Source organism: Orycteropus afer, unplaced genomic scaffold (genome assembly GCF_000298275.1).
Source record: "Orycteropus afer afer isolate SDZICR_OR568_19922 unplaced genomic scaffold, OryAfe1.0 scaffold00009, whole genome shotgun sequence".
NCBI classification, from domain to species: Eukaryota; Metazoa; Chordata; class Mammalia; order Tubulidentata; family Orycteropodidae; genus Orycteropus; species Orycteropus afer.
The window spans coordinates 13681040-13687894 of NW_006921596.1; positions in this window are offsets into that span (position 1 = coordinate 13681040).

Sequence of the window (6855 nt, forward strand, 5' to 3'; positions counted from 1 at the left end):
ACGATTCTCTTATCTGATGGAGCTCTGGTAGCACAGTGGTTAGCATTTGGCTGCTAACCCAAAGGTAGGCAGTTTGAATCCACCAGCTGCTCCATGGGAGAATGATGAGGCAATCTGCTTTCATAAAGATTTACAGCCTTGGAAACCTTATGGGGCAGTTCCACTCTGTCCTATAGTGTTCCCATGAGTTGGAATCGACTCAATGGCAGTGAGGATTTTTTTTTGTTGTTGTTTTTTTAATCTTATTGCAATGTTACATCCAAAGATTAACACTCATTCCTTCACAAAGGAAATATTGACTAGAAAGCCTGAGGCATCAGCTACTTTCTGAATAGAAAGCAAAATAAGGTATGGACTACATTTATATAGGTCACATAGGCCTGCAGAAACAATAGGCATAATTTGTTCAATTTGCTTGAAGGGTTCCAGTCCCTCACTTCACCTGTTTTTGTTTATTTCCAGGGCAAATGAATGTAGGGATATATTATACAGTAAAACCTGAAAAAGCCAGAACCTGTGTAAGGAGGAAACCTGTCAAAGAAGGTTTCCCACTAATAGACTACAACATAGAAGTGATAAGACTACCCCTTGTCAAAGGTGGAAAACTAGCAAGGCCCAGAAAAGCAAGGCAGTTCCGTGTAGGTCTGTCTCATAGGTTTCACTGTATGGTGTATCCCTGCATTCTTTTTTTTTTTTTTTTGCTAATGGCTTTGTATTCAATTAAATTGTCTACTTCTTGTATGTATATTCATTCTAGGTAATTCCGTTTTGGTTTCAACATGTAATAATACCCTCTGGCTGGTTCCTCAAAGCATGGTATATTTCCAGATTAATCTTTCGGTTGTAAGCAACAGACACTAATTTTGGTCAGCTGAAAGGAAAAAGAGAGTGTACTACACATATTTATGGAATGAAGAATTGAACAACCACGCAGACTTGTGAAGGATGGCCCAAGCCAACTATGGAGATTCCACTGTGAAATTCCTAGACCTGTTCTAACAAAAAACCCAAACCCCCGCTGCCATCAAGTGATCCTGACTCACAGCAACTCTTTAGGACAGAGGAGAACTGCCCCATGGGGTTTCCAAGGCAGTAAATCTTTACGGAAGGAGACTCCCTCATCTTTCTCCCATGGAGCCCACTTAACTTCTGGTTAGCAGCCCAATGCTTTAAATACTTTTCACCAGAGCGCCTTTTTTCTAACACGGGTTTTCCAAATCAACCTGATGATAAGAACCACCGAATAGTGTTTGTTACAACACACATTCCTGGGCCAACTCAAATCTGCTTAATCAGAATTTTTAGGGGAGTAGCCTAGCATCAAGGAACCCTGATGGCACAGTGGTTAAAGCACTTAGATGCTAACTGAAATGGTGATGGTTTGAAAAATGTGGCACTGTACTTCCATAAAGATTACAGCCTTGACCTTGAGGGAATGAGTCACTGGACATGGCGACTCATCATAGTCTCAGGGACACTAAGGTCAATTGGCATAACAGTCCATAAAGACAATGTCCTACCCTCTACTTTGGTGAGTAGTGACTGGGATCTTAAAAGCTTGTGAACAGCCGTTTAAGGTACAACTTTTGGTTTCTTCCTGTCTGGAGAAAAAAAGTGTGAAGAAAATCAAAGACACGTGGAAACAGTCCAAAGGCCTAATGGACCGCATGAACCCCAGCCTCCATGATGCTCTGACCAGAAGAATTAGATGGTGCCCAGCTACCACTGCTAACAGCTCTAAAAGGGAGGAAAGTAGGAAGGCCTGGATGGAGTGGGAGAAAAATGTAGAATAAAACTCAAAATTATAAAAACAAACAAACAAAAAACAACCCCACCACGCTCAATAGTCTGATAGAGACTGGTAGAACCTCCAAGACTATGGCCCACAGACACCTTTCGAGCCAGGAACTGAACTCAAACCCCATGCCTCAACTTTTAGCCAAATGATAAGACAGTCCTATAAGGTAAACAGTGATAACAAGAGGGTATACATTCATTAGAACCATCAGCCAAATGAGATCAAGAGGATAGCATTTGCCCAGGGATAGAGCTAGGAAGGTGGGAGGGGATGGGAAGGAAAGATGAAGGGAATGGGGAGAAAGTAGAAAAAATACTGATGCATTGTGGGAATTGCAGTGAATTTCACAGAACAGAATGTGCGTGGACTGTTGGATGGAAAACCTATTTGCTCTGTAAACTTTCACCCAAATGACAATAAGAAATTTAAAAATAATAATACATTATAAATGTGAGTAATAAAGTTCTTGCCAGTCTTAAAAAAACTACAGCCTTGGATATGCTAGGGGACGTTCTTCTCTGGGTATGAGTTGGAATTGACTCCACGGTAACAAGTTTGGTTTTGTTTGGAGCCTGCAATCTGTATGCTTCACAGAAAAGACTAAGAAACATTGCAGAAAGTGCAAACACTAGCTTCACTTCATGGGCTCTCAGGTTCTGCTCCAGTTTACAAGTTCCAAGGAAGGGATAATCTGATTGGCTCACCTAAGGACAGGTCTCTGCTTCTGGATCCATCAGCTATGACTGGAAAGACTGTCAGAGGACCTCGTCCAGTGTATCAGGGGTCAGTGCCAGAGAAGCAGAAATCACTAAGAATGGGAACACCATTGCTAAGTGCTATCTATTACCAATAAAATAAGCCAAAGCACTGTACAGTTAATTATCAGGTCTTGAACACTCATTCAGAGCTCTGAAATTTTATATCACCCATTTCTTAAAACTATAAAACATGGCCATACTAAGAGTCAGGCTTTCTTACCTTATTTACATGCTTTGTTTAGAATATTGGAGGAAGTGTTCCATTCCATTGGTAAATCCAATCTGGATTAGAAGTCTGCATGGAACAAGTGGAAAGAAGTCAAGACACAGAATATTGTTGTTGTTATTAGGTGCCATTTGGCAGATTTTGACTCATAGTGACCCCAGATGACAGAGTAGGACTGCTGCCTAGAGTTTTCTAGACAATTACAGATTGTTAGGTCTCTCCCCCACAGAGCCACTGGGTGACTTCAAACTGCCAAGCTTTCGGTTAGCAGCCAAGTGTATATAAACTTTGTGCCACCAGGGCTCTTTCACAGACTCTAACAGTAACACATACTCTAACAGTAACACATCATTTATGCTGTGAGGGCCACCACCTAAAATGTCCCCTGATTAGCGTTCATCCCTCTTGTTGCTCTGTGAAGAACAGCAAGCCAATGTACAAGCTTGGGAAGGCCCCAGTACCCCACCCCAGGCTGGCTTTGGGAACAAGAGGATGCCTTCTGTGACTTCTGCTCTCTCCCCAGGAGGCCACACAGCAACTGATTTTGCCAAATGATGGCAGCTTAGCAGACAGTCTTCTTTGTCCATAAGGCCTTAGTCACAGTGAAAATTCAATAGATGGTTTTGCTGCAGGCATATTTTCAAATGCCAGGAAAGCATCTGACACTGTTGGATGTTGGGAGGGCTATTGTTAGGAAGATTAAGTGCTGTCCCATATTCAATCATTTATTCAACAGTCATACAGGGAAACTAACCAGAGGAGGTAAGTGAGGTCTGAGGGTTCTGGTGGGCTTTGCAGGGGAGAGTTTCTTTCCTTGTTTTATGCATCAAACCAATGACAGGGAATATCAACAATAGGCAGGTTATATGGCTCCATTTTGAAGGATAAATGATTGGAGTTGACTCTAGGCAATGACCTCATTTAAAAGGAAGGCTGAGGGCAAGACAGACATGTCCCCAAAGCCACAAAACTAATTATTGGCACACACCAAAAGCAAAAGTATCTTGCTAGATACTTTGTATCACTGAACTCTCTGAGTAGAATTTTCTTTGCAGAAAGTATATTGTATACCATGCAGCATGCACTCACTCATCTTCTGGCAGTCATATTCTGCTTTTCCATAGGGGAACCAACTCTCGGTGTTCTCAGTTTACATTGAGTTGAAGCCATAGCACAAGTCCAGGAATGAGCACATGATAGAGCCTAACCAATCAGAGTAGTGCATCATGTTGGTCCCCAACAATTGGTTTATGCTTGGGCACCAATTAGACACAATTAACCAATTAACACAATGAGATTTTACTGGGATGGTGAAAGAGGTGTAAATTCTCATTTCTACTGGGAATACCACCAGTGAGGATATTGTGAGCTGGTGCTTCTGGGAGTCAACAAGTAGAACCTGAGAAGGAAGTTAACACAATAGGAGCCAGAACAAAGACATGGAAGGAAATGAGTTCTGATGGTTTTTTTTTTTTTTTGAGCCCCTGGTACCAGCTGTGCCTGAAGCCAGTGCTGTCCCTGGACTTTTGGGTTATATGAGCAAATAAAGTCCTTTGTTTTCCCTGAGCCAATTTTATTTGGGTTTTATCTCCTGCACTTGAGAGTCCTAATAAAAACAGGAATGAACAGACTAAGCCATTTTCTTGTTCTATTTCTTTATAAATGACCTATTGAGCACCTGCTATGGGCTTCTGAAAAAGTGGAAGGCATTGTCCTTCCATCAAAAGTTGCTTGGTGGCTAAAGGGGGAGAGAGTGTTCATACGTGTACAAGGTACAGAATTACTGTGACTTAAAACAGTAATGTTTTAAACAGTTATGTTGCCACGGCCAAATGATACACAAATGTGCTGATGTGATGCAAAGAGAAAATGTGGAAGGCCAGTCTTGCTTCCTTCATATCTCCATCTATTTCCCCCATCTCATACTGTTATGAAGCAATTCCCAGACATCACCTCATTCTATCCATAAATATTTCAATATGTAGCTCTAAAAGTTAAAGACCTTCTCCCCCCCCCCCCAACATAATCACATGATCATTATCACACCTAACGAAAACAATGAAAAGTTCCTGAGCCACTTAGAAGACTGGGGACCATAGCCTGGTTCTTGACTTCATATGTGGACCTCATCTACTCTTTTTCTCTTACTCACTCCCTTCCAGCCACACTGACTGCCTTGCAGATTCTCAAATATGCTGAAGTCCACCCTCCCTCAGAGCCTTACCCCTGCCAGGCCCTCTGTTTGAGAGGTTCTTCCCCCCAGACAGAGATACAGCTTGTGTTGTCACCTTTTCACTTTCTACTCCATGGTCAGTTTCTCAGTTCAACCTTCCTGGAATATCCCAGTTACACTTTTAGTCTATCCCTTATCCATCCCCACCTTACACATACTCTCCCTTTCCCCCTTCCTGGCCTATGTTTATCCCTGCACTTAAGTAGGTACCTAAATCTTTATTGAGTTAATAAATGTGTATCTCTCAAAATAATGGAATTCAATGAGAAAAAGCACCAAGGAAGTGTTTGCTAAATGAATGCATGAGTGAATGACTCAATAGGGTAATATTATATGTCCATGTGAGCCAATGAGATGGTCGGATAAAGGGCAAGGCATCAGATAAATAGATATTCTATTTCATAAAGCTTAGAGAAAAATCATAAAATTTGTAAACGTGAAGAGGTGCGAATAATTAGTAGATAATGCATTCACAGTGAGCCATTAAAGGAAGCTGAGTGTTTGAAATAAAAACCTAATCTCTGAGGTTAACACCAGAAAGGACATCTGTTCTCTTTTATTAACAACTGTTCCTTGGACTGCTTGTACTCTAGACTTAAACCAGGTTGGGAAGAGGGAGAACCATACATACATTCACAGAGAAAGAGTTGCAATATATCGGTCACACATAGAAAAACACAGACATGTTGTTGTTGTTGTTGTTATGTGCCTTCTAGTCGATTTCAATGCAGTGACCTTATAGGACAGAGTAGAAGTGTCCCATAGCGTCTCCCAGGCTGTAAATCTTTATGGAAGCAGATTGCCAGGTCTTTTCTCCCAGGGAGTGGCTGGTGGGTCCGAACTACCGACCTGTTGGTTAGCAGTTGAGCACTTAACAGTTGTGTCCTTCATATAAACCGAAAAAAAACCCCAAACCCACTGCTGCCCAGTCATATCCGACTCATGGCAACTCCTCCTTGGGTTTTCAAAATGGTATCACTAAAGTTGATTGCCCAACCTTCTTTTTGAGGAGTGGCTGGTGGGTTTGAACCGCCAGCCTTCTGGTTAGCAGTCAAGTGCCTTAGGCACTATGCTACCAGAGCACCTACATGTAGGCATATATTTATATGTTCTAGATGGAAAAACAAACAAACAAAAAACAGAATGAACAAACCCAGGCTCAATTAGGGCAAAGCCTCAGGCATCTTGCATGATGAGCATTCAAATTCTCTTTCGTGGAGAACCTGGTCCTGAGTTCGGTGTTTGGGCTGCAGCTCTCATGGAGTCAGGAGCATCTGGCCCGTCTTCCAGGTAAAGGAAACAGCAGGGCAGTTGAGAATCTCATGAAAGGCTGAGGCTACATATTTCGGCGTGGTGCAGTAGGACACTAAAGCAACACTTCACTGCCTTCCTCCTCCAGACCAAGGAAGATATTTGGAAGTGTTCCCTTTAGAAACCATACCTAATGCAGGGTGTTTCCATGCAGGCTTGGAATGTTAAATATCGGCCTTTGACATAACAAGGAAGCTCTCACTCTCCCTGGCAGCTAAGGCATGAGATGTCATGCTTGTTTTTACCTGGCAGATACATAATCAAGGGCACCATCATCATGGCAACGAGAGATAGGCTTGCATGAGTAATGGTCTCCAGCCTCACACCCAATCCTCCCCATTAGGAACTATGGAGATTAGAGAGGTGTCCAGACAGTCAAGATGCCCCTGACAGTACTATGATAAAGACCCCATCAAAGCACAGCAGTTACTCCCGAGAGTCACAGGCACCAGCTCGGAATGGAGCCACCCATGAGTAGGAATGAAGGGCAGTGGGAGGGCTGCATTGATTTCCATGCTCATTACATGTG